We start from the raw sequence: 27,134 nt of genomic DNA on the forward strand, positions 1-27,134 counted from the left end.
AACTAAAAAGCTTTTGCACAGCTAAAGACAACAAGAACAGAATAAAAAGACAAACTACACAATGGGAGAACATATTTGACAATACGTCTGATAAGGGGTTAATAACCAAAATTTATACAGAACTTGTAAAACTCAACACCAGGAAGACAAACAACCCAATCCAAAAATGGGCAAAAGAGATGAATAGACACTTCTCCAAAGAGGACATACAGATGGCCAATAGGCATAGGAAAAAATGCTCAACATCACTAATCATTAGAGAAATGCAAATTAAAACCACAATGAGATATCACCTTACACCAGTCAGAATGGCGCTTATCAACAAAACAACACAGAATAAGTGCTGGCGAGGATGTGGAGAAAAGGGGACCCTCCTGCACTGCTGGTGGGAATGCAGACTGGTGCAGCCACTGTGGAAAACAGTATGGAGATTCCTCAAAAAACTGAAAATCGAACCGCCTTTTGACCCAGCTATCCCACTTTTAAGAATATACCCCAAGGACACCATAGAACGGCTCGAAAAGGAGAAATGCACCCGCATGTTTGTGGCAGCATTGTTCACAATAGCGAAGATCTGGAAACAGCCCAAGTGTCCGTCAGAGGACGAGTGGATTAAAAAACTTTGGTACATATATACTATGGAATACTACTCAGCCATAAGAAATGATGACATCGGATCATTTACAATAACATGGATGGACCTTGATAACATTATACGGAGTGAAATAAGTAAATCAGAAAAAAAACTGAGATGAATCCATACATAGAAGGGACATAAAAACGAGACTCAGAGACATGAACAAGAATGTGATGGCAACAGGGGTGGGGGGGAGGGGGGAGGGGGTGAAGAAGGAGAGAGGGGTTAGGGGAGGGAAGGGGCACAAAGAAAACCAGATAGAAGGTGACAGAAGACAATTTAACTTTGCGGGAGGGGTATACAGCACAATCAAATGTCAAAATAATCTAGAGATATTTTCTCTCAACATATGTACCCTGATTTATCAATGTCACTGCATTAAATTTAATAAAAATATATTAATATTAAAAAAAAGACAATCACCTGTTAAGAAAACAAACAAATCAAGACTCCAAAGCGGCCCAAATCCTAAAGTGTATTACAAATAATAGCTGAAGCCAACACAAGAAGACTTAGAAACAACACAAGTAAAAACTAGAGACAGACAACACCAAGCCTAGACTCAACCAGCTCTACAAAGAAAACACCCAGATACCCAGGCACACTGAGAAGATAAAGAAGTGCAATCTAAATGAAACCACAAGAGAGACCATCAGAAGATGAACTGAGTGATATGGAAATAATCAAACTTCCAGATGCAAAGTTTAAAATAATGATTGTAAGGATGCTTAGGGATCTTAGAACAACAATGGATGGTCATCATGAACACCTAAATAAAGAAATAGCAAGTATAAAAAAGGATATTGAAATATTAAAAAAGAATTAGTCGCAGATGACAAATACAATATCAGAAATGAAGACCACAATGGAAGGAATTAAAAACAGGATGGATACAGCTGAGGATCAAATCAGCGAGTTGGAGGACAACTGGAATGAAGGCATGAACGCAGAGAAGAAAAGAGAAAAGAGATTCAAAAAGTCAGAGGAAACTCTTAGAGAGCTCTGTGATAACATGAAGAGAAATAACATCCGCATCATAGGGGTTTCTGAAGAAGAAGAAAAAGAACAAGGGATAGAGACTTTGTTCAAACATATCATAGCTGAAAACTTCCCTAAATTAATGCAAGAGAAACTCTCACAAGTCCAAGAAGCACAGAGGACTCCATTAAAGAGAAACCCAAAGAAACCTACACCAAGACACATCATAATTAAAATACCAAAGCTAAGCAATAAAGAGAAAATATTAAAAGCTGCAAGATAAAAAAAAGTTATCACCTACAAAGGAGGCCCCATAAGGATGACATCCGACTTCTCAACAGAAACACCTGAGGCCAGAAGGGAATGGCAAGAAATAGTCAAAGTAATGCAGAACAAGAACCTACAACCAAGACTACTTTATCCAGCAAGGCTATCATTTAAAATTGAAGGAGAGATTAAGAATCAAGACTTGAGAGGATGTCAGCGTAATGGTGTGGTAGGAAGCGATACCAATAAATCTCCCCCAAAACTCAACAAGATCTTCAAACAGAAACAGAAAAACCTATCCTTGGAACCTCCAGATGTTTCGCAATACACCCGAAGGTATGGTGGAGTGAAAAATTGACTAAATATATAATCAAACCCTGAAGGAAATAAGGAGTAAGAAATTCTCTGCTTTCCTCACTAACCTAAACAAGGCTGCTTTCACTGGGAACTGAGAATATAGAAACTGAGGTGGGCAAAGGGGGTGAATAGATCCAGGCTGTGGAACAAACAGCCGAACCAGGCTGTGGCTCGGAGATCCAAGCCAAAGAAAAACTGTGCATGTGGCAACCCAGTCAATACAAGCTAACATTCGCACCAAACCCAGACAAAGAAAGACAAGTGGGGCAGCCATTTTTCCCCAATCTCTTGGTCGGCGCACGCAGATAGTAGGCGAGAGATTCCTCCAAGCGCCTCAGGAGTGGGAGCCCGTGTTATCCCACAGAGGGGCAGAGTCAGGGACCTTTGTGTGGGCCAAAAGCAGAATCTCGGGCCACCCCAGTGCCCTGAAAAAGCCGCATACGGGGAGGGAGCGAGAGCCAATTCCAACACTGCAACTTTTCCATGCGGGCGGGGGTTTCACTCAGAGGGTGAGACTTCCGGCCTGATATCCTGGTCTGCGTGCAGATAGTGAGCGAGAGTTTCCTCCAAGCGCCCCAGGAGTGGGCGCCCGCCCGTGTTACCAGACAGAGTGGCAGAGCCAGAGGTCTTTGAGTGGGCGGAAGCCCCACCTGATTATGCTAGCAGCTCTGACTGACTGAGCCTTACCCAGAGCCCTGTGCTGAGTGGGAATAGAGTGGGGAGTTGCCAGCTCTTTGAGCCTCTTACTATCCAGGCAGAGGCAGCAGTAACCCCATAGCTGGATTATCAGGCTACTAATTCAGGAAGGAAAGGCTAGGAGAGAGGCTCCAGGAACACGGACTCTCTCACTGTTGGAGCCTATAAATGCTAATGAGCCTCGACTGTGAACGAGACTGAAGCACAATACATGACATCGCCATAGAGACTGATCAACTGCAAACCTCTACCTGAGCATGACAAAGGGGCAGAACCCGGGGTACAGAGTCACCGACCAGGAAGAGGGAGAGAAAAGAAAAAGCAAGAAGATAACCTCGCAAAATCAAGAATAATCCGCAGACTTTATAACCTATCCCATTTTATTATATTTGTTCGTTTGTTTCTCTTATCTTCATTCTTCTTTGTTTGTTTGTTTTCCTCCTCCAATTTGGTCGTTTAACTCTCTGCCGGTCTTACTCTCTCCTCTCCTTGAACTACACTACCCATAAGTGTTACATCTCCCATTATCTTTTCTTTTCTCTTCCTTTCTCTCTATGAGGGTTGCACTCCAAAACCCTTAACTCTCTCTCTCTCTCCTCTTTTTTCTTCTTTTAGTGGTTCCCTCTTTTTCTCTCTCTCTCTTTCTTTTCTCCCTCTATATTAGTTTCTTCCTTTCTCCTTTACATCTCCTCTCATTCAAACCTCAATAATGAACAAATTATCTTATCTGGGACTCAAACTTATGTTTGTGGCATTTTGGGGGGTTTTTACTTCACCTTTTTAACTCACTAGCATCCCTGGCTCTCCATTTTATCTAATTCTTGTTCCACTAAATACAATAGTAATTTTTTGATTTGTCCCTCCATTTTCCTGTTTCCCTCTTATTCCTCTCATCATAACTCTTAGTCAACCAATACTTAAAAGCAAATCATTTTATTCTTGACCCAAATTTTTTCCTTATTTTCTCTTGTGGGTCCATACCCCCATTTTTTCTGGGGGGTTTTTTTTGCCCCTTTATTACTTCTCCCCAATTCAGGCCCTACAGTACAGGCATTGTTTGTTCTATTTAGTACAATATAATTCACAGTTCACCACAAGATTTTCTCAAGAAAGAAGGGAGAGGAGAGGAGAGGAAAAAAAGAGGGGGGGGGGAATAATTTCCTTTTTTTTCTTTATTTAATTATTAAATTTCTTTTAAAAAAACAACTCTTTTCGATTTTTTATTTTTTTATTTTTATTTTTTTAACTTTTTATTCTTTATTAAATCTCATTAATACTATCAGCAAAACCACCCTCAGATGCCATTAAGGAAGAGAAAATCGAATATCATGGATACAAAAGAAAGAGAGGTAACACAGATATATGAGGAAAAATCTATGGAGAAAAAATTTAATATATTGGAAACCTTGGAGCTAAACGACAGAGAATTCAAAATAGAAATCCTAAAAATCCTCTGAGATATACAATAAAACACAGAAAGGCAATTTAGGGAGCTCAGAAAACAACTCAATGAACACAAAGAATATATGTCCAAGGAAATTGAAACTATAAAAACAAATCAAACAGAGATGAAAAACTCAATTCACGAGCTGAAAAACAAAGTAACAAACTTAGCTAATAGAACAGGTCAGATAGAAGAGAGGATTAGTGAAATAGAAGACAAGCAACTTGAGGCACAACAGAGAGAAGAAGAAAGAGACTCAAAAATTAAAAAAAAATGAGATAGCCCTACAAGAATTATCTGACTCAATCAAAAAGAATAACATAAACAGGTGTCCTCAAACTACGGTGCGCAGGCCACAATGCGGCCTCCTGAGGCCATTTATCCAGCGCCCACTGCACTTCTGGAAGGGACACCTCTTTCATTGGTGGTCAGTGAGAGGACCACTGTATTTGGCAGCCCTCCAGTGGTCTGAGGGACAGTGAATTGGCTCCCTGTATAAAAAGTTTGGAGACCCCTGGAATAATAGGTATATCAGAAGGAGAAGAGAGAGAAAATGGAATGAAGAACATACTCAAACAAATAATAGATGAGAACTTCCCAAGCCTGTGAAAAGAACTAAAGCCTCAAATTCAAGAAGCAAACAGAACTCCAAGTTTTCTTAACCACAACAAACCTACTCCAAGGCACATCATAATGAACTTGGCACAAACCAACAGCAAAAAAAAAAATTCTCAAGGCAGCCAGGGAAAAGAAGAATACAACATATAAAGGAAAGCCCATTAGATTATCATCCGATTTCTCAACAGAACCTCTACAAGCTAGAAGAGAGTGGTCCCCAATATTTAAAGTCCTGAAAAAGAGGAACTTTCAGCCATGACTACTATACCCATCAAAGCTATCCTTCAAATATGAAGGAGAAATAAAAACATTCACAGATAAAGAAAAGATGAGGGAATTTATCATCAGAAAACCCCCACTCCGGGAATTACTAAAGGGGGTTCTCCAATCAGATACAAAGAACAAAAAAAAACAAAGCCACAAGTAAAATCTCCAAGAAGAACACAATGAAACCAAATTAAAACTGTGACAACAACAAAATGAAAGGGGGAGGAGAGGATGGAGATTAACCGTAGCAAAGGACGATAAAGTGCAAAAGTACTCACAAAATAGTGCACTACAATGAACAGGATAGAAACCCTTTTCATTAGTTAAAGGTAACCACCATTGAAAAAACCACCACAGAAGCACATGATTTAAAAAAGATAGCAACAAAGGAAAGATGTATGAAATACAACCAAATAAAAACAAAAGATAGAAAGATGAAAGAGAAGGATCAAACAAGACACAAAACTAACAGAAAGCAATCTATAAAATGGAAATAGGGAACTCACAAGTGTCAATAATTACACTAAATGTAAATGGATTAAACTCACCAATAAAAAGACACAGAGTAGCAAAATGGATTTAAAAAGAAAATCCAACTGTATGTTGCCTACAAGAAACTCATCTCAGTAACAAGGATAAAAACAAATTCAAAGTGAAAGGCTGGAAAACAATACTCCAAACAAATAACATCCAAAAAAAAGCAGGCAATGCAATACTCATATCTGATAATACTGATTACAAGACAGCAAAAGTACTCAGAGACAAAAATGGCCATTTCATAATGGCTAAGGGGACACTGAATCAAGAAGACATAACAATTCTTAATATATATGCACCAAACAAAGGAGCACCAAAATATATAAGACAGCTACTTATTGACCTTAAAACAAAAACTGACAAAAATACAATCATATTTGGAGACCTCAATACACCGCTGACGGCTCTAGATCAGTCATCCAAACAGAGAATCAACAAAGATATAGTGGCCTTAAACAAAACACTAGAGCACCTGGATATGATAGACATCTACAGGACACTTCATCCCAAAGTGATTGAGTATACATTTTTCTTCAGTGTACATGGATTGTTCTCAAGAATCTACCATATGTTGGGCCACAAAAACAACATCAGCAAATTCAGAAACATAGAAGTTGTGCCAAGCATATTTTCTGATCATAAAGCCTTGAAACTAAAATTAAACTGCAAAAAACAGGGAAAAAAATTCCACAAAAATGTGGAAACTAAACAACATACTTTTAAAAAATGAATGGGTCAAAAAAGAAATAAGTGCAGAGATCAAAAGATATATACAGACAAATGAAAATGACAATACGACATATCAGAATCTATGGGATGCAGCAAAAGCAGTGATAAGAGGGAAGTTCATATCACTTCAGGCATATATGAACAAACAAGAGAGAGCCAAAGTGAACCACTTAACTTCACACCTTAAGGAACTAGAAAAAGAAGAACAAAGACAACCCAAAACAAGCTGAAGAAAGGAGATAATAAAAATCAGAGCAGAAATAAATGAAATAGAGAACAGAAAAACTATAAAAAAATTAATAGAACAAGGAGCTGGTTCTTTGAAAAGATCAACAAAATTGACAAACCCTTGGCAAGACTTACCAAGGAAAAAAAAGAAAGAACTCATATAAACAAAATCCAAAATGAAAGAGGAGAAATCGCCACAGACACCGTAGATATACAAAGAATTATTGTAGAATACTATGAAAAACTTTATGCCACTAAATTCAACAACCTAGAAGAAATGGATAAATTTTTAGAACAATACAACGTTCCTAGACTGAGTCAAGAAGAAGCAGAAAGCCTAAACAGACCTATTAGTAGAGAAGAAATAGAAAAAACTATTAAAAACCTCCCCAAAAATAAAAGTCCAGGCCCAGACGGCTATACCAGCGAATTTTATCAAACATTCAAAGAAGACTTGGTTCCTATTCTACTCAAAGTCTTCCCAAAAATTGAAGAAGAAGCAATACTTCCAAACACATTTTATGAGGCCAACATAACCCTCATACCAAAACCAGGCAAGGATGGCACAAAAAAGAAAACTACAGACCAATATCTCTAATGAATACAGATGCTAAAATACTAAACAAAATACTAGCAAATCGAATACAACAACATATTAAAAATTAATACATCATGATCAAGTGGGATTCATTCCAGAATCTCAAGGATGGTTCAACATATGTAAAACGGTTAACGTAATACACCATATCAACAAAACAAAGAACAAAAACCACATGATCTTATCAATAGACGCAGAAAAGGCTTTCAATAAAATACAACACAATTTTATGTTTAAGACTCTCAACAAAATGGGTATAGAAGAAAAATATCTCAACATGATAAAGGCCATATACGATAAACCATCAGGTAACATCATATTAAATGGCACAAAACTGAAGGCTTTCACCCTTAAATCAGGAACAAAACAGGGTTGGCCACTCTCTCCACTCTTATTTAATGTGGTACTAGAGGTTCTAGCCAGAGCAATCAGACAAGACAAAGACATAAAAGGCATCCATATCAGAAAAGAAGAAGTAAAGGTATCACTTTTTGCAGATGATATAATCCTATACATCGAAAACCCCAAAGAATTTACAAAAAGACTACTAGAAACAATAAGCCAATACAGTAAGGTTGCAGGATACAAAATTAACATACAGAGTCAATAGCCTTTCTATATGCCAACAATGAAACATTTTTTTTTTTTTCCCCCATTTTTCTGAAGCTGGAAACAGGGAGAGACAGTCAGACAGACTCCGGATCCACCCGGCACGCCCACCAGGGGGCGACGCTCTGCCCACCAGGGGGCGATGCTCTGCCCATCCTGGGCGTCGCCATGTTGCGACCAGAGCCACTCTAGCGCCTGAGGCAGAGGCCACAGAGCCATCCCCAGCGCCCGGGCCATCTTTGCTCCAATGGAGCCTTGGCTGCGGGAGGGGAAGAGAGAGACAGAGAGGAAAGCGCGGCGGAGGGGTGGAGAAGCAAATGGACGCTTCTCCTGTGTGCCCTGGCCAGGAATCGAACCCGGGTCCTCTGCACACTAGGCCGACGCTCTACCGCTGAGCCAACCGGCCAGGGCCAACAATGAAACATTTGAGAACAAACTCAAAAGAATAATCCCCTTCATGATTGCAAAAAAAAAAAAAACCTAGGAATAAACATAACAAAGAATGTAAAGGACTTATATAATGAAAACTATAAACCATTGTTAAGGGAAATCAAAAAAGATATAATGAGATAGAAGAATATTCCTTGTTCTTGGATAGGAAGAATAAATATAATCAAGATGGCCACATTACCCAAAGCAATATACAAATTTAATGCAATTCCCATCAAAATTTCAATGACATTTTTTAAAGAAATGGAGCAAAAAATCATTAGATTTATGTGGAACTATAAAAAATCCCGAATAGTCAAAGCAATCCTAAAGAAAAAGAATGAAGCTGGGGGCATTACAATACCTGACTTTAAACTATATTATAGGGACATGACAATCAAAACAGCATGGTATTGGCAGAAAAATAGACACTCAGACCAATGGAACAGAATAGAAAACCCAGAAATAAAACCACATATATATAGTCAAATAATTTTTGATAAAGGGGCCAACAACACACAGTGGAGAAAAGAAAGCCTCTTCAATAAATGGTGCTGGGAAAACTGGAAAGCCACATGCAAAAGAATGAAACTGGACTACAGTTTGTACCCCTGTACTAAAATTAACTCAAAATGGATCAAAGATCTAAACATAAGACCTGAAACAATTAAGTACATAGAAGAAGACATAGATACTAAACTCATGGACCTGGGTTTTAAAGAGCATTTTATGAATTTGACTCCAAAGGCAAGAGAAGTGAAGGCAAAAATTAATAAATGGGACTACATCAGACTAAGAAGTTTTTGCTCAGCAAGAGAAACTGATAACAAAATAAACAGACAGCCAACTAAATGGGAAATGATATTTTCAAACAACCGCTCAGATAAGGACCTAATATCCAAAATATACAAAGAACTCATAAAACTCAACAACAAACAAACAAACAATCCAATAAAAAAATGGGAAGAGGACATGAACAGACACTTCTCCCAGGAAGAAATACAAATGGCCAACGGATATATGAAAAGATGCTCATCTTCTTTAGTTATTAGAGAAATGCAAATCAAAACTGCAATGAGATACCACCTCACACCTGTTACATTAGCTATTATTAACAAGACAGGTAATAACAAATGTTGGGAGAGGCTGTGGAGAAAAAGGAACCCTCATACACTGTTGGTGGGAAAGTAAAGTAGTACAAACATTATGGAAGAAAGTATGGTGGTTCCTCAAAAAACTGAAAATAGAACTACCTTATGACCCAGCAATCCCTCTACTGGGTATATACCCCAAAAACTCAGAAACATTGATACGTAAAGACACATGCAGCCCCATGCTTGTTGCAACATTGTTCACAGTGGCCAGGACATGGAAACAACCAGAAAGCCCGTCAATAGATGACTGGATAAAGAAGATGTGGCACATATACACTATGGAATACTACTCAGCCATAAGAAATGATGACATCGGATCATTTATAGCAAAATGGTGGGATCTTGATAACATTATACAAAGTGAAATAAGTATGACCTGTGGTGTCTCAGTGGATAAGGTGTCGACCTGGAAATGCTGAGGTCGCCGGTTCGAAACCCTGGGCTTGCCTGGTCAAGGCACATATGGGAGTTGATGCTTCCTGCTCCTCCCCCTTCTCTCTTTCTGTTTCTCTCTCTCTAAAAATGAATAAATAAAATTTAAAAAAAAAACACCCAAAAAACAAAGTGAAATAAGTAAATCAGAAAAAAACAGGAACTGCATTATTCCATACGTAGGTGGGACATAAAAGTGAGACTAAGAGACATTGATAAGAATGTGGTGGTTATGGGGGGAGGGGGGAGAGGGAAAAGAAAAAGGGAGGGGGAGGGGCACAAAGAAAACTAGATAGAAGGTGACAGAGGACAATCTGACTTTGGGTGATGAGTATGCAACATAATTGAATGACAAGATAACCTGGACATGTTATCTTTGAATATATGTATCCTGATTTATTGATGTCACCCTATTAAAAAAAATAAAAATATTAAAATTTAAAAAAATAAAATAGGCCCTGGCTGGTTCACTCAGTGGTACAGCGTTGGCCTCATGTGCAGAAGTCCTGGGTTCGATTCCCAGCCAGGGCACACAGGAGAAGCACTCATTTGCTTCTCCACCCCTCCCCCTCTCCTTCCTTTCTGTCTCTCTCTTTTCCTCCCGCAGCCGAGAGGCTTCATTGGAGCAAAGATGGCCCGGGCGCTGGGGATGGCTCCTTGGCCTCTGCCCCAGGCACTAGAGTGACTCTGGTCGTGACAGAGCAACGCCCCAGAGGGGCAGAGCATCACCCCCCGGTGGGCAGAGCATTGCCCCTGGTGGGCGTGCTGGGTGGATCCCAGTCGGGCGCATGTGGGAGTCTGTCTGACTGTCTCTCCTTGTTTCCAGCTTCAAAAAAATACAAAAAATAAAAATAATAAAATAAAATAAAATAAAATTGAAGGAGAAATAAAAAGTTTCCCAGACAAAAAAAAACTCAAGGAATTCATTACAACCAAACTAATGCTGCAGGAAATGTTAAGGGACATGGTGTAAACAGACCATAGTGGGAAAAGAATATAACAAAAGAGAAATACAGCTTTAAAGAATAAAATGGCAATAAACAATTACGTGTCAATAATAACCCTAAATGTAAATGGATTAAATGATCCAATCAAAAGACATAGGGTAGCTGCATGGATAAGAAAACAGGACCCGTACATATGCTGTCTACAAGAGACACACCTTAAAACAAAAGATGCACATAGACTGAAGGTAATAGGATGGAAAAAAACATTTCATGCAAATGGAAATGAAAAAAAAAGCTGGGGTAGCAATACTTATGTCAGACAAAATGGACTTTAAAACAAAGAACATAGTAAGAGATAAAGAAGGCCACTACATAATGATAAAGGGAGCAATCCAACAGGAAGATATAACTATTATAAATATCTATGCACCTAATATAGGAGCACCTAAATATATAAAGCAGACTTTGATGGATATAAAGAGTGAGATCAACAGCAACACTATAATAGTAGGGGATTTTAATACCCCACTAACATCACTAGATAGATCCTCAAGAAAGAAAATTAACATAGAAACAGCAGACTTGACACACTAGATCAACTCGATTTAATAGATATCTACATAACCTTTCACCCTAAAGCAGCAGAATATACATTCTTTTCAAGTGCTCATGGTACATTCTCTAGGATAGACCACATGTTAGGGCACAAAAGTGGTCTCTACAAATTTAAGAAGACTGAAATCATATCAAACACTTTCTCTGATCACAATGGCATGAAACTAGTAATCAACCACAACAGAAAAGCTCAAAAATTCTCAAACACATGAAAACTAAATAGCAGGTTGTTAAATAATGAATGGATTAAGAATGAGATCAGAGAAGAAATAAAAAATTCCTAGAAACGAATGATAACGAGCATACAACAACTCAAAATTTATGGGACACAGCAAAAGCAGTACTGAGAGGGAAGTTCATAGCACTACAGGCATACTTCAAGAAACTAGAAAAAGCTCAAATAAACAACTTAACCCTGCATCTAAATGAACTACAAAAAGAACAGCAAGTAAAGCCTAAATGTAGTAGAAGGAAGGAAATAATAAAGATCAGAGCAAAAATAAATGACATGGAGACTAAAGAAAAAATACAGAGGATCAATGAAACTAGGAGCTGGTTTTTTGAAAAGGTAAACAAGATTGATGAACCTTTAACTAGACTCACCAAGAAAAAAACAGAGAGGACTCAAATAAATAAAATTAGAAATGAGAGGGGAGAAATAACAACTGACACAACAGAAATACAAAGGATTGTAAGAAAATACTATGAAGAACTGTATGCCAAAAGACTAGACAACCTAGATGAAATGGACAAATTCCTTGAAACATACAATCTTCCAAAAATCAGTCTGGAAGAATCAGAAAACCTAAACAGACTGATTACACCAAATGAGATCAAAACAGTTATCAAAAAACTCCCAACAAAGAAAAGTCCTGGGCCGGATGGCTTCAGAGTGAATTCTTCCAACTATTCAAAGAAGAACTAACTCCTATCCTTCTCAAGCTATTTCAAAAAGTTCAAGAGGAAGGAAGACTTCCAAGCTCCTTTTATGAGGCGAGCATAATTCTGATTCCAAAACCAGGCAAAGACAACACAAAAAAAGAAAATTATAGGCCAATATCCCTGATGAATATAGATGCTAAAATCCTCAACAAAATATTAGCAAACCGGATCCAACAATATATGGAAAATATCATACACCATGATCAAGTGGGATTTATTCTGGGGAGGCAAGGCTGGTACAATATTCACACGTCTATCAATGTTATTCATCACATAAATAAAAGGAAGGAGAAAAACCACATGATAATTTTAATAGATGCAGAAAAAGCATTTGATAAAATCCAGCACTGATTCATGATCAAAACTCTCAGCAAAGTGGGAATACAGGGAACATACCTCAACATGATAAAAGCCATCTATGAGAAACTCACAGCCAACATCATACTCAATGGGCAAAAATTAAAAGCAATCCCCTTAAGATCAGGAACAAGGCAGGGGTGCCCCCTTTCACCGTTCTTATTCAACATAGTCCTGGAAGTCCTAGCCACAGCAATCAGACAAGAAGAAGAAATACAAGGCATTCAAGTTGGAAAAGAAGAAGTAAAGCTATCATTATTTGCAGATGATATGATATTGTATATAGAAAATCCTAAAGTCTCAGTCAAAAAACTACTGGACCTGATAAATGAATTCAGCAAGGTGGCAGGATATAAAATTAATACTCAGAAATCAGAGGCATTTTTATACACCAACAATGAACAATTAGAAAGAGAAATTGGGAAATGGCGCCGTAAGCAGCGCATCCGACAGATCTCCCCAAAATCTCAACAAATTTATCAACTAGAAACAGAAAAATTTATCCTCGGAGCATTCCGTAGTTCCACACACACACTGAAAATGAAAGAACTGTTGCCGAGGAGGGAGTACGCCTGTGGTGAGTCAACCCACACGTGCAGCTGCCTGCCCACACTCAGGGAGCGGCAGCCTGGGCACTGGCGGCAGCTGGCGTGAGAAACCGCGCGCATGCCCCGTGCCGCGGTCCGGAGAGTCCCGGCCACCGGCATGCAATGCAAAACCGCGTGCGCACCGTGCCGCGGTCCGGGAGGGGCGCCAAGCCTGTCTTTCCTAGTCGGAAGATTCTCTCCATGGGCGGGGCACCTCACCCAGCCATTCAAGCTAACAATCAAGCGTTGGGGGAGGGGCACACAGGCAGCCTGAAATACTTTCTGGAGCACAGCTGTGGATCCAATCACTGAAATTAGCTTAACCCACGAAATCTGCGCACCCACGAGGCTCTAATTGATAAGATCTCTCCCAGTTCAGCGATCCAAGACAAGAGGCGTGATATTTTTCAGTGCCTTTTGCTAAAGGGGCGGGGGCAACTTCTGATTGACAGAGCCTCCATATTCAGGGATATACCTAACAAGAGGGACTTGGCAGATATTAAGATCTATACAGCAAGCAGCAAATAGTGCATCTTCTTCCCAGCCAAAACAGGCTACAAAGTGTGAAAAGCCTGGGTTGAGTGGTCTAACTGAATGGTAGGCACTGAACAGTCACCTTGACAACAATTGACTCCCAGCCCCACCTGATTACGCTGGAGGCTCTGACTGCCAGAGCCTTACCCAGAGCCTTGTGCTGAGTGAGGATAGAGTGGAAATTTCCCAGCTCTTTGAGCCTCTTACTCCCCAGACAGAAGCAGTGGTAGCCTCATAGCTGGATCACCAGGCTGCTAATTCAGGAAGGGGAGACTAGGAGAGAGACTCCAGGAAAGCAAACTCTCTCATTGTTGGACTCTGCAAACGCCAACAAGCCTTGACTACCAGCGAGACTAAAGCCAATTATATGACATTGCCATAGAATCCTATCAACTGCAAATCCCTACCTAAGCATGACACAGGGGCAGAACCTAGGGTACAGAGTCACCGACCAGGAAGAGGGAGAGAAAAGAAAAAGGAAGAAGTTAACCTCTCAAAATCAAGAAAAATCCACAGACTTTATAACTTGTTCCACTAATTCTTTGTTGTTGTTGTTTCTTTCTTCTTTCTTATTGCCTTTATTATTATTTGTATTTCCTCCACCTCGGTCCTTTTATTCTCTGCCCATCTTATGCTACACTTTTCTTGAACTACACTACCCATGAGTGTTACATTTTATTTCTTTTCTTCATCCTTACTCTCCTTTAGGGTTACACTCCAAAACCCTTAACTCTCACTCTCTCCCCTTTTGTTGTTTTTTGTGGTTTTTTTGTTTATGTTTTTGGGTTTTTTCCTTTCCTTTTTTTCTTCCTTCGTTTCTCTCTTTTTCTTATTTTTTCCTTTCTATTCGTTTCTTCCTTTCTCCTTTTACTTTTCCTCCCATTCAATCCTCAATCACAAACAAATTATTTAATTTGGGACTCAAGTTTTTTTGGGGGTTTTTGTGCATTTTTTCTGCTTTTGTTCTTGGTTTTACTTTATTTGTTTGTTTTTGTGGCATTTTGGGTACTTTTTACATTGCTTTTTAACTCACTAGCATTCCTCCCAACCCAAAGTCTCCATTGTATTTAGTCTTCGCTCCACTTATTACAACAGATTTTTACTTATTATTTTTATTTTTATTTTTTTCTTCTTTAAATATTATTATTTTTTCTCTCCTTTTTTCTGTTTCCCTCTTATCACTCTCATTATATCTCTTAGTTGACCATCACTTACAAGCAAATCATTTTATGCTTGTCTAAGATTTTCTCCTTTTTTTTTTGCATTTAGTAGGTTCCTACTCCCTTTTTTGCCCCTTGAACTCTTCACCCCAAATCAGGCCCTCCGTTATAGGCAGTTTTTGTTCCATTTAGCATAATATAATTCATGGGTCATCATGATATTTCCCTAAGGAGGTGAGAGGAGGGGAAGAGAAGAAAGAAAAAAGGGGGAAATAATAAATTATTACTATTTTTGTGTGTGGAGTGTTTTCCTTTTTTTTCCTTTTTATTCTTTATTAATTCTAATTAACACTATCAACAAGACCACCTTCAGATGCCAATAAGAAAAAGGAAATCGAATATTATGGATACAAAAGATAGAGAGGTAACACAAATAGATGTGGAAAAATCTATGCAGAAAAGATTTAACATATTGGAAGCCTTGGAGCCAAATGACAGAGAATTTAAAATAGAAATCTTAAAAATACTCAGAGATATACAAGAAAACACAGAAAGGCAATTTAGGGAGATCAGAAAACAACTCAACGATCACAAAAAATATATTACCAAGAAAATTGAAACTATAAAAACAAATTAAATAGAAATGAAAAACTCAATTCACGAGCTGAAAAACGAGGTAACAAGCTTAGCTAATAGAACAGCCCAGATAGAAGATAGGATTAGGGAAATAGAAGACAAGCAACTTGAGGCACAACAGAGAGAAGAAGAAAGACTCAAAAATAATAAAAAATGAGAAAGCCCTACAGGAATTGTCTGTCTCCATCAGAAAGAATAACATAAGAATAATAGGTATATCAGAGGGAGAAGAGAAAGAAAATGGAATGGAGAATATACTCAAACAAATAATAGATGAGAACTTCCCAAGCCTGTGGAAAGAACTAAAGCCTCAAATTCAAGAAGCAAACAGAACACCGAGTATTCTTAACCCCAACAAACCCACTCCAAGACACATCATAATGAAGATGACACAAACCAATGACAAAGAAAAAATTCTCAAGGCAGCCAGGGAAAAAAAGAATGCAACATATAAAGGAAGGCCTATTAGATTATCATCAGATTTCTCAGCAGAAACTCTACAAGCTAGAAGAGAGTGGACCCCAATATTTAAAGCCCTGAAAGAGAGGAACTTTCAGCCAAGAATACTATACCCATCAAAGCTATCCTTCAAATACAAAGGAGATATAAAAACATTCACAAATACAGAAAAGATGAGAGAATTTATCATCAGAAAGCCCCCACTCCAGGAAATACTAAAGGGGGTTTTCCAACCAGATTCAAAGAACAAAAGAAAACAAAATCACAAGTAACAGCTCCACCAAGAAAACAATAAAACCAAACTTAAACTGTGACAACAAAAGAAAAAAAAGGGAAGAAAAGATGAAGATTAACAGTAGCAAAGGAAGATGAAGCGCAGAAATACTCATAAGAAAGGGTACTACAATGAATATGGTAGGTACCCTTTTCATTACTTAATGGTAACTACCCTTGAAGAAACCACCACAAAAACACTTGACTTAAAAAAGGTAGCAACAGAGGAAAGAAATATGGAATACAAACAAACAAAAACAAACGATAGAAAAACAAAAGAGAAGAATCAAACAAGATACAAAACTAACAGAAAGCAATTTATAAAATGGCAATAGGGAACCCACAAGTATCAATAATTACACTAAATGTAAATGGATTAAACTTATCAATAAAAAGACACAGAGTAGCAGAATGGATTAAAAAAGAAAATCCAACTGTATGCTGCCTACAAGAAACTCATCTAAGCAACAAGGATAAAAACAAATTCAAAGTGAAAGGCTGGAAAACAATACTCCAAGCAAATAACACCCCAAAAAAAGCAGGTGTAGCAATATTCATATCTGATAATGCTGACTACAAGACAGAAAAAGTACTCAGAGACAAAAATGGTCATTTCATAATGATTAAGGAGACACTGAATCAAGAAGACATAACAATTCTTAATATATATGCACCAAACCAAGGAACACCAAAATATATAAGACAGCTACTTATTGACCTTAAAACAAAAACTGACAAAAATACAATCATACTTGGAGACCTCAATACACTGCTGACGGTTCTAGATCGGTCATCCAAACAGAGAATCAATAAAGATATAGTGGCCTTAAATGAAATACTAGAACACCTGGATATGATAGACATCTAGAGGACACTTCATCCCAAAGTGACTGAGTATACATTTTTCTTCAGTGTACATGGATTGTTCTCAAGAATCTACCATATGTTGGGCCACAAAAACAACATCAGCAAATTCAGAAACATAGAAGTTGTGCCAAGCATATTTTCTGATCATAAAGCCTTGAAACTAGAATTCAACTGTAATAAAGAGGGGGGAAAACCCACAAAATTGTGGAAACTAAACAACATACTTTTAAAAAATGAATGGGTCAAAGAAGAAATAAGCGCAGAGATCAAAAGATATATACAGACAAATGAAAATGAAAATACGACATATCAGAATCTATGGGATGCAACAAAAGCAGTAATAAGAGGAAAGTTCATATCACTTCAGGCATATATGAACAAACAAGAGAGAGCCAAAGTAAACCACTTAACTTCACACCTTAAGGAACTAGAAAAAGAAGAACAAAGACAACCCAAAACCAGCTGAAGAAAGGAGATAATAAAAATCAGAGCAGAAATAAATGAAATAGAGAACAGAAAAACTATAGAAAAAAATCAATAAAACAAGGAGCTGGTTCTTTGAAAAGATCAACAAAATTGACAAACCCTTGGCAAGACTCACCAAGGAAAAAAGACACAGGACTCAAATAAATAAAATCCAAAATGAAAGAGGAGAGATCACCACAGACATCATAGATATACAAAGAATTATTGTAGAATACTATGAAAAATTATATGCCACCAAATACAACAATCTAGAAGAAATGGATAAATTCCTAGAACAATACAACCTTCCTAAACTGAGTCATGAAGAAGCAGAAAGCCTAAACAGACCAATCAGCAGGGAGGAAATAGAAAAAACTATTAAAAACCTCCCCAAAAATAAAAGTCCAGGCCCAGACGGTTATACTAGTGAATTCTATCAAACATTCAAAGAAGACTTGGTTCCTATTCTACTCAAAGTCTTCCAGAAAATTGAAGAAGAAGCAATACTTCCAAACACATTTTATGAGGCCAACATAACCCTCATACCGAAACCTGGCAAGGATGGCACAAAGAAAAAAACTACAGACCAATATCTCTAATGAATATAGATGCTAAAATACTAAACAAAATACTGGCAAATCAAATACAACAACATATTAAAAAAATAATACATCATGATCAAGTGGGATTCATCCCAGAATCTCAAGGATGGTTCAACATACATAAAACGGTTAACGTAATACACCATATCAACAAAACAAAGAACAAAAACCACATGATCTTATCAATAGATGCAGAAAAGGCTTTTGATAAAATACAACACAATTTTATGTTTAAGACTCTCAACAAAATGGGTATAGAAGGAAAATATCTCAACATGATAAAGGCCATATATGATAAACCATCAGCCAACATCATATTAAATGGCGTAAACCTGAGGACTTTCCACCTTAAATCAGGAACACGACAGTGTTGTCCACTCTCTCCACTCTTATTTAACGTGGTGCTAGAAGTTCTGGCCAGAGCAATCAGACAAGACAAAGAAATAAAAGGCATCCATATCAGAAAAGAAGAAGTAAAGGTATCACTTTTTGCTGATGATATGATCCTATACATCGAAAACCCGAAGGACTCCACAAAAAGATTACTAGAAACAATAAACCAATACAGTAAGGTCGCAGGATACAAAATTAACATACAAAAGTCCATAGCCTTTCTATATGCCAACAATGAAATATTAGAAAACGAACTCAAGAAAATAATCCCCTTCACGATTGCAACAAAAAAAATAAAATACCTAGGAATAAACATAACAAAGAATGTAAAGGACCTATATAAAGAAAACTACAAGGCATTGCTAAGAGAAATAGAAAAAGACACAATGAGATGGAAAAATATTCCTTGTTCTTGGATAGGAAGAATAAGTATAATTAAAATGGCCATATTACCCAAAGTAATATATAAATTTAATGCAATTCCCATCAAAATTCCTATGACATTTTTTAAAGAAATGGAACAAAAAATCATCAGATTTATATGGAACTATAAAAAACCCCGAATAGCCAAAACAATCCTAAGGAAAAAGAATGAAGCTGGGGGCATTACAATACCTGACTTTAAACTATATTATAGGGCCAAGATAATCAAAACAGCATGGTATTGGCAGAAAAATAGACACTCAGACCAATGGAACAGAATAGAAAGCCCAGAAATAAAACCACATATATATGGTCAAATAATCTTTGATAAAGGGGCCAACAACACAAAATGGAGAAAAGAAAGCCTCTTCAACAAATGGTGTTGGGAAAACTGGAAAGCCACATGCAAAAGAATGAAACTCGACTACAGCCTGTCCCCGTGTACTAAAATTAATTCAAAATGGATCAAAGACCTAAATATAAGATCTGAAACAATAAAGTACATAGAAGAAGACATAGGTACTAAACTCATGGACCTGGGTTTTAAAGAACATTTTATGAACTTGACTCCAATGGCAAGAGAAGTGAAGACAAAGATAAATGAATGGGACTACATCAGACTAAGAAGTTTTTGCTCAGCAAGAGAAACTGATATCAAAATAAACAGACAGCCAACTAAATGGGAACTGATATTTTCAAACAACAGCTCAGATAAGGACCTAATATCCAAAATTTACAAAGAACTCATAAAACTCAACAACAAACAAACAAACAATCCAATAAAAAAATGGGAAGAAGACATGAACAGACACTTCTCCCAGGAAGAAATACAAATGGCCAACAGATATATGAAAAGATGCTCAGCTTCATTAGTTATTAGAGAAATGCAAATCAAAACTGCAATGAGATACCACCTCACCCCTGTTAGATTAGCTATTATCAACAAGACGGGTAATAGCAAATGTTGGAGAGACTGTGGAGAAAAAGGAACCCTCATACACTGTTGGTGGGAATGTAAAGTAGTACAACCATTATGGAGGAAAGTATGGTGGTTTCTCAAAAAACTGCAAATAGAACTACCTTATGACCCAGCAATCCCTCTACTGGGTATATACCCCAAAACCTCAGAATCATTGATACGTAAAGACACATGTAGCCCCATGTTCATTGCAGCACTGTTCACAGTGGCCAAGACATGGAAACAACCAAAAAGCCCTTCAATAGAAGACTGGATAAAGAAGATGTGGCACATATACACTATGGAATACTACTCAGCCATAAGAAATGATGACATCAGATCATTTACAGCAAAATGGTAGGATCTTGATAACATTATACGGAGTGTAATAAGTAAATCAGAAAAAAAACAAGAACTACATGATTCCATACATTGGTGGAACATAAAAACGAGACTAAGAGACATGGACAATAGAGCGGTGGTTACCAGGGGTGGGGGGAGGGAGGACGCAGGAGGGAGGGAGGGAGAGAGTTAGGGGGAGGGGAAGGGCACAGAGAAAACTAGATAGAGGATGACAGAGGACAATCTGACTCTGGGTGAGGGGTATGCAACATAATTTAATGACAAGATAACCTAGACATGTTTTCTTTGAATATATGTACCCTGAATTATTAATGTCATCCCATTAACATTAATAAAAATTTATAAAAAAAAAGAAAAAAAAAGAGAAATTAAGGAAACAATCCCCTTCACTATTGCAACCAAAAAAATAAAGTACCTAGGAGTACATTTAACCAAGGTGAAAAAAGACTTGTACTTGGAAAATTATAAAACATTGATAAAAGAAATCAAGGAAGATACAAACAAGTGGAAGCATATACCGTGCTCATGGTTAGGAAGAATAAACATCATTAAAATGTCTATATTACCCAAAGTAATTTATAAATTCAATGCAATACCAGTTAAAATACCAGTGACATACTTTAAAGATATAGATCACATATTCCAAAAATTTATATGGAACCAAAAGAGAACGCGAATAGCCTCAGCAATCTTAAAAAAGAAGAATAAAAGGAGAGGTATCACACTTCCTGATATCAAGCTATACTACAAGGCCATTATACTCAAAACAGCCTGGTACTGGCATAAGGACAGGCAGATAGATCAATAGAACAGAACTGAGAACTCAGAAATAAACCCACAGTTCTATGGACAACTGATATTTGACAAAGGAGGTAAGGAAATACAATGGAGTAAAGACAGCCTCTTTAACAAATGGTGTTGGGAAAATTGGACAACAACCTGCAAAAAAATGAAACTAGACCACCAACTTACACCATTCACAAAAATAAACTCAAAATGGATAAAAGACTTAAATGTAGGCGTGAAACCATAAGCATCTTAGAAGAAAACATAGGCAGTAAGCTCTCTGACATCTCTCGCAGCAATATATTTGCTGATTTATCTCCACGGGCAAGTGAAATAAAAGACAGGATAAACAAATGGGACTATATCAAATTAAAAAGCTTTTGCATGGCCAAAGACAATAAGAACAGAATAAAAAGACAAACTACACAATAGGAGAACATATTTGACAGTATGTCTGATAAGGGGTTAATAACCAAAATTTATAAAGAACTTGTAAATCTCAACACCAGAAAGACAAACAATCCAATCAAAAAATGGGCAAAAGAAATAAATAGACACTTCTCCAAAGAGGATATACAGATGGCCAATAGGCATATGAAAAAATGCTCAACATCATTAATCATTAGAGAAATGCAAATTAAAACTACAATGAGATATCACCTCACACCGGTTAGAATGGCGCTCATCAACAAAACAACACAGAATAAGTGCTGGCTAGGATGTGGAGAAAAGGTAACCCTCCTGCATTGCTGGTGGGAATGCAGACTGGTGCAGCCACTGTGGAAAACAGTATGGAGATTCCTCAAAAAATTAAAAATCGAACAGCCTTTTGACCCAGCCATCCCACTTTTAGGAATATACCCCAAGGACACCATGGAATGGTTCCAGAAGGAGAAATGCACCCCCATGTTTATAGCAGCATTGTTCACAATAGCGAAGATCTGGAAACAGCCCAAGTGTCCGGCAGAGGGCGAATGGATTAAAAAGCTTTGGTACATATATACTATGGACTACTACTCAGCCATAAGAAATGATGACATCGGATCATTTACAATAACATGGATGGACCTTCATAACATTATACGGAGTGAAATAAGTAAATTAGAAAAAAACTAAGAACTATATGAACCAATGCATAGATGGGACATAAAAATGAGACTCAGAGACATGGACAAAAATGTAATGGTAACAGGGAGTGGGGGGGAGGGGTGGGGAGGGGGCAAGGAAGGAGAGGGAGGGAGTATGGGGAGGGGAGGGGCACAAAGAAAACCAGATAGAAGGTGACGGAGCACGATTTGACTTTGAGTGAGGGGTATACAGCATAATCAAAGGTCAAAATAATCTGGAGATGTTTTCTCGGAACATATGTACCCTGATTTATCAAAGTCACTGCATTAACGTTAATAAAAAATAAGATTAAAAAAAAGAAAGAAAAAATCAAAGAAAGAAGGAAGGAAACAGAAAGTCTGTGAAGGGAAGCTTTGGGGAAAGAAAATTCACAGTTCCAGCAAGATCATTCTTTCTTCCTTTCTTTTTTTCTCTGTCTCTTTTTTCAAGATTTTACAGAGAGAAGAGAGAGGTGGTTGGAGGACCAAGAAGTATTAACTCATAGTTGCTTCACTTTAGCTGTTCATTGACTGCTCGTTGTACGTGCCTTGACTGGGCAACCCATGGTGTTGAACCAGCAACCTCAGTTAGTTAGACACTACATTCACTGTTCCACCACAGTCCCAGGAGAACCGAGCTTTCTTCTAAGAAAGGTGGTCAGTCCTCTCAGCATCTCCCCACCCCTCCCTCTGCCCTGGGGTCTCCTCCCTGTGACGGCCCCACTGGCTCCTCCAGGCACCAAGAAGAGAGTGGAACAGCCTCCATTTCCTCACTCAACACTTCACAGCCGATGATCAGCTCCACACCATTACACCCCTTGATCCCTTCTTAACAATGTCCCGAATCCACCACCCAACTCCAGATGTTTTGTCTGTGTCATCCCAACAACCTCCTTCCAGGTCCTCCGTCCCAAGCCCCACACCCTTCTCCAGTTCTCTGCTCTCTCCACCCCTTGAGGACTCTTCCTATAGCCAATCAGGTCGGAGCCTGCCCGCTCCACCCCTTCCACCACTTTCCATCCTCAGACAAGATCTAGATTGCACAATTTGATCTTTAAGACTATGGATGATCAGGAGGACTGAGCTAAACTCACAGCCCTAGCAGACATGACTCTCCCTCCACAACCAGACCCGTCAAGGTCAGCCTCACTCTCCTCCACCCCAAACCACACACAGAAACTGAGCTATTTAAGAATGCTGTGCCCTCCTCAGCTGCTCCCTCAGCCACTGATTCTAGCCACCTGTTTTCCAACCTGCTGGACCAAGAGACATCTGTTTCATCCCACTGAACTGTAAATGTAGTTTGTGCTATAAATGTGTGTAAGAGTTATATGAGAAACCACTAAAAAATGACTTAAAATACTGATCAACATGCTATCCAGGTACCACATGATTGTTGGAGTTTTATTATTAATAGAGTTAATTATCAATAGAGCCTGCCTGCATGGCATTTTTACATAATAGGAGCCCTTTTAATTGGTTTCTACTCTCTGTTGCTTAAAAATTCTCACCTGGATTTCAAGATCAAATCCAAAATACTTGCATGGTGCTCTTGGTCCCTTGTGACCAGAATCCGACCTTCACCTGACAGCTCGCACTTCTAAGCACAGCTCAAGGTCTTTCTGGTCAAGGATGTCCCCAGGCCACCACCTCTGCCTGACCCCTGCTAGTGCCTGGGGTCAGTCTGTCCTAGAGGAGGACCTCTCAGAGCCAGCCCCCAGCTTACATGACATCCACCTGTTATGGAAACTCATTGTCTTGCTTTCTTTTTCTCCTAATGTGTATCCTCACAAGACAGTAATGCACTGTCTGCCATCTAAATATCTGTATGTCTGTCTTCATCCATCTGAGCCCACGTGTCCAGGGACAGACTCCGTCAGCCTCAGCAGTGACTCTCAGAGCCTGGCACTGACTGGATGGGGTAAATATTGCCTGGTCACCTGACCAGTGAGAGAAGGAAGAAAGTTGCATGTAGAGTCTCAGGAAAGGGAAGTGACTTACCTTAGGTAACAGAAGTTCTAGAAAAGGCAGAGTCAGAATTTGAACAGGCACTGAGCTGGCTCCTCTCCTGCCCTGCGTCCTCTACCCTCGTGTCATGAGACAGGTGTCACCCTCTGGATGTGGGTTTGGCCTGAGGTGGAGGCAGAGCGTGTGGGGTCTGGTTAGACTCAGATCATCTGAGGGGTCCCAGAGCTTGCTGTCTGCTACGGCCCATCCTTCAGGGAGGGGCTATTTCATTTCCTGTGGGGCCACAGATGAGGAAACCATGACATATCACATGGAGCCTGGACCCTGTCACACTGCATTCCTCTGTCTGTCTTTACTCTGTGAATTGTATACATTGTCTGCTCACTGGTGACCATGGGAGGAAGCAGCATGACCCCAACCCTCACTGCCCTTCTCTGCCTCGGTGAGTTTTGGAAAAAGTAGAGGGATGGGGTTTCTTCTTCCCAGGCCATGGTTTCTAAGGACACCAGGACTAAGGGGGCCTAGTAGGGACAGGACTTCTGGGGGAAGGAGATGTGCTCACCCCCAGACCTTCCCCCAGTGCTCAGGGCCCAGCCAGGCCTGGAGCTTCTGTGTGTGTGAGGGGGACAGTGCTCACAGGGACTCTCTTCCAGGGCTGTGCTGGTGCCCGTGGGACCAGGTGCAGGCAGGTGAGTCCTCCCCCAGACCTCCTGCTACAGCACAGTGACACTCTGGGCAGCTGGAGGAGCATAGCATTTCTGGGCTGACAGATGAGGGTTGTCTGGAAGGGTCTTGGAATTGAGAGCTGGGGACTGGGGGTGGGTGATGTCCTGTGACGCAGCCCCTGATTTCCTTACAGGGACCCTCCCCAAACCCACCGTCTGGGCTGAGCCAGGCTCTGTGATCGCCTTGGGAAGTTCCGTGACCATTTGGTGTCAGGGGACCCTGCAGGCTCGGGAGTACTCTCTGTATAAAGGTAGAAATGTAGAGTTTGTGGGCAGACAGAACCCACAGGGTCCAGGAGACAAGGCCAAGTTCTTCATCGCACAAATGAGGAAGCAACAAGCAGCGAGATATTACTGTTACTATTTCAGTCCCAGTGGCTGGTCAGAGCGCAGTGACATGCTGGAGCTGGTGGTGACAGGTGAGGGGACACTCAGGGGTCCCAGCCTCAGGCTCTGCCCTCAAGAAAGGGGTCTGCTCTCAGGGGGTCTCCTCTCTCACAGCCCAGCCCTGGGGGATGTGAGGGAGGTATGAGCCCATCTAACATGCTGCCTCCTCCTCTCCTAGGATTCTACAGCAAACCCAGCCTCTCAGCCCTGCCCAGCCCTGTTGTGACCTCAGGAGGGAACGTGACCCTCCAGTGTGGCTCATGGGATAGTTTTGACAGGTTCATTCTGACTAAGGAAGGAGAACACAGGTTCTCCTGGACCCTGGACTCACAGTCACACTTCATCAGTGGGAGATATCGGGCCCTGTTCCCTGTGGGCCCCGTGACCCCCAGTCACAGGTGGACGTTCAGATGCTATGGCTGTTACAGGGACAGACCCCAGGTGTGTTCACAGCCCAGTGATGCCCTGGCGCTCCTGGTCTCAGGTGAGTCTTATCCTGGACTCATCCATACATTGAGGCATCAAACAAATTACTGGGGTCTTTGCTGAGAGGGGATCCCCATGTGAGAGGGTGGAGAGGGGAGCACAGGGGATCCTGGGTCAGAGACACAGAGAGACAGTGCGACCTGGGCCAGGACAGGAGAAGACATTGTATGGGAGGTACAGCCCCTGTAACTCACATCTGGTCTCCCCAGGTGTGTCTCAGAAGCCCATCCTCCTGACCCAGCAGGGCCCCATCGTGGTCTCTGGACAGAGCCTGACCCTCCAGTGTCACTCTGATGTCAGCTATGACAGATTTGTTCTGTTTAAAGAGAAGGGACGTAACCTCCCCCAGAGCCTTGTCCTGCAGCCCCAGGCTGGGCTCTCTCAGGCCAACTTCTCCCTGGACACTGTGAGCAGCTCCCACGGGGGCCGGTACAGATGCTATGGTGGACACAACCTCTCCTCCGAGTGGTCGGCCCCCAGTGACCCCGTGGACATCCTGGTGGCAGGTGAGGGGCCTGTGGGTTCAGTCAGGGACCCAGACTCTGCACAGGCCCTGCTGGGGGATCTCAGGTGGTGATTGGCAGAGTGAACGTGCAGGGTCCCAGGGAGGGAGACAGAGAGAGACAGGGGATGGGAGGGGAGGGGAGACTCAGAGAAACAGAGACAGAGAGGAGGGTCCTCAGAGAGAGGGCTGCTGACTCTCAGGTCAGAACAAGGTGGCGGGCAGCCCCTCACCCACCCTCCCTCTCTCTAGGACGGCTCCCTGACAGACCCTCCCTCTCAGTGCAGCCGGGCCCCACGGTGGCCGCAGGAGAGAACGTGACCCTGCTGTGTCAGTCACAGAGCCCAACGGACACTTTCCTTCTGTCCAAGGAGGGGACAGCCGATCCCCCACTGCGTCTTAGGTCAGAGCTCCGAGCTCAGCAGTACCAGGCAGAGTTCTCCATGCGTCCTGTGACCTCAGCCCACGGGGGGACCTACAGGTGCTACAGCTCACAGAACAGCAACCCCTACCTGCTGTCACACCCCAGTGAGCCCCTGGAGCTCCTGGTCTCAGGTGAGGGGACACTGACCCTGTCTTTCTGTCAGCTCAGGGTTCTGTCCTCAAAAGAAAT

General features: G+C 40.3%; 1 pseudogene; it reads left to right on the forward strand.

Moving 5' to 3' along the window:
* The first annotated feature begins 24,748 nt into the window (after positions 1-24,748).
* Positions 24,749-27,134, forward strand: part of LOC136331957 (leukocyte immunoglobulin-like receptor subfamily A member 6) — a 47,821-nt pseudogene continuing 45,435 nt past the window's right edge.

The sequence above is a fragment of the Saccopteryx bilineata genome, chromosome 3, assembly GCF_036850765.1.
Source record: "Saccopteryx bilineata isolate mSacBil1 chromosome 3, mSacBil1_pri_phased_curated, whole genome shotgun sequence".
NCBI classification, from domain to species: domain Eukaryota; kingdom Metazoa; phylum Chordata; class Mammalia; order Chiroptera; family Emballonuridae; genus Saccopteryx; species Saccopteryx bilineata.